A 2,753-nucleotide genomic window follows, 5' to 3' on the forward strand; every position below is an offset into this window, starting at 1 on the left:
ATTGGAGAAATTCATTTTGGATGTCTCAAATTTTTCTACCACGTCCAATATTTTTTCGCTGTTGTGCGTACGTTAATATTCCCTTCGAATCGAAAATTTATATATGAAATGAGTTGAAGTTCGAAAAGTGCTTCTCGAGGTTTTAAATTGTTTCACCCACCTCTACCGTTTACTTTGCAAATTTTGATGTCATGAACTTAAAATATTGAGTTAGTTAAAAACAAATATGTGAATTAAGTTTAGGTTAGAGTTAAGGTTATTTTTGGGGGTCTCAACTTACTTTTCCATCCCTCCTTATTAACTTATTTTGGCATGGTTTTTAGGTAAAAAAAGAACAATTAAATTACTATTCATGTGTTCTCTGAACGAAAATGAGGGGGCAATATGATGTTTTGACTGACGGTGCTTTGTTTTTAAATTAAATAATCCACCATTCAAGGCTTTCCTTCCCCGCCGGACCCGCCCCGCTAAACCCCCGAAGAGCGACGGCCCTATATTACTTTTGAAATATTAACTTAAAACGGGAAGAGGAGACTTTAAAGGCGGATCCACATGTTGGCCGCTCGCCACGAATCGGAGGCTTGTACAAATGCTCGGTAAACAAAGAGCGGGCCATCCACATGTCAGTGTTAATCAGAGAGGCAGCATGGCGGACGTATAAGTGGTTTCAACCATTGCACTGGGATTATATTATTTTTATTACAAAAAAAAAAGAAAATGAAAGGAAATTAAATATAAATAAATAAGATTAAATATAAAACTTATTATAAAAATTAACTACAACCTTCTAACAGCTCTCAGTTGCAACTTGACAAAGAACAATGGTGGAGATGCTACACGAGCGCTCTCATGAACCCCTCTGATCTGTGTCCAAAAACCGGCACTCGACGGATCGGCAACGATCTTAGGCCAACTCGTACAAGCCACCCATCCACATGCTCGCACATGTCTGAGTTCGCCATGGCCTGGCAAACATGTACAGGCCCCTTAAGATAGTTTAATCGAGCAATATTCAAAAGCGCCTGAAATTGAAAAACGGCATCAAAATAAATTACGACTTCATATTCAGAGAACTAACCAACTAACTAAACTAATTAAAAATATTTTTAAATAACAGTTATGTGCAAGTTCTTTTTTGACGAGATAAGTTATGACGGGAACAAATAAAGGCGTCGAGGTATGTATTTAGTAAGTCCAGATTCAAATTTAAGAGATGGGGCGTACTAACTTCAGTGAGCCTGGGACAATACCTATTCAAATAGGTTAGGTTAGTTGAGCAGGTGATGAATTAACAGGATAATCGGACGTACAAGGTCAATCTACATAACAAATCGGAAGATATTCTCTTATAGAGTAGTAATAATTAATTCGGTGACCAGCACCAAAAGTGCGATAGGAAAAGGACTGGAACCAATCCACAATCCTGGTTCTTTTCAGTATTCAATATCGCTCTTTGTTTTCTGACATATGGGTGGGGGTCTTATCTAGAGGCCCTGCGGACACCCATCCACTAAGTTGCTCCACTCGACTTCGCGCAGCATCTACCTCGAATCTACCTCTTCAATCCTAGAAATAGATTTAATGCTAATATTACTTTTTTTTTTATTGTAAAGCAACTATGTTACCTATAAGCTTTTATATTAATCCTTCAAACTGTATGATAACGTTTGCTTATATTGTTTTACAAAGGGCAACAGCTGCTGACTAATTGGATCAGGAACTACATCATATACCATTAGATTCCAAGATTATATAAAATTAGAACAGGTAAGAACTAATATTATAGCTTTATGAGCAATGTTTTTTATAATTTTGTCAGAAGTTAGGATTGAAACTATATATACCATAAATCTTGTTAGATTAAAGGTATTAAATTACAGCATCTACTTACGAATACCATAGACTATATAGACGACCAGTCGAAGTTTCTAGATAGTCGCATCGATTCACATAAATAATCTTTACAGTAATCAACTTAATGAACGTATAATCCCCGTATAGGCACAGGCTCCTTCATATTTGATTAGTTAAATTTGTCAGGGAAACAATTTTATCTAAGTATATATATTAATGGTTTAGTAACAAATAAAATTATCTTCAGGACAATTCTAACAATACTTTAGTTGAAACTAATTTTAGCCCAAAATTTGATATAAACATCTCAGGTGCAAGAATGTAAAAAATTCATGAATACATTTTAATCAATACGGAATACTTGTTATTAAAACCTTCAAATTAAACTTAATTTAAATTTACAGATAAATACATGTACGGATCAACATCAACGAAAATTCTTAAAGTTTTTTTAAGAGTTCAATAAATAATGAGTGCCAATTATAATACAACACGCAACTAAATATTTTCTGTATTTAAACAGGTCGACATGAGCAAATCTAAAGATCAAGACGCAGAAAATGTAATGCAAAAGGATTGCGGTTATTGCGATCCATGGCAGAAATGTTTGCTATATGCGGTGCCTATATTAATTGCTTTACCCTATTTGATCAGAAGAATGAGACGTCAATCATGTTGCCAACCAAGTAAATGTTGTACGCCACCACCAACATGTTGTAAAAGCGAAGAGCCCCCTAAGCCTCCCTGCAAGCCTTGAATGAAAACCTTTCATAAAATAATTACCAGTCAATACTTAAATGAGCATCATAATTTGAACAATAAAACTACTCAGAAGTACTATGTATTTTTTTCCTTTTTAATGAAACGAAATTCATTGGACACCATCACAGAACTTCATG

The 2,753-nt window shown here is 34.9% G+C and overlaps 1 long non-coding RNA gene across 1 annotated transcript; it reads left to right on the top strand.

Moving 5' to 3' along the window:
* Positions 1–1,366: 1,366 nt before the first annotated feature.
* On the top strand, positions 1,367–2,691 carry LOC136796603 (uncharacterized). The gene is made up of 2 exons (XR_010844344.1): positions 1,367–1,767; positions 2,378–2,691. It is a non-coding gene; the product is annotated as an uncharacterized lncRNA (long non-coding RNA).
* Positions 2,692–2,753: the final 62 nt, after the last annotated feature.

The sequence above is a fragment of the Halyomorpha halys genome, unplaced genomic scaffold, assembly GCF_000696795.3.
Source record: "Halyomorpha halys isolate HHAL.00 unplaced genomic scaffold, Hhal_1.1 Scaffold10637.1, whole genome shotgun sequence".
Taxonomy (NCBI): Eukaryota; Metazoa; Arthropoda; class Insecta; order Hemiptera; family Pentatomidae; genus Halyomorpha; species Halyomorpha halys.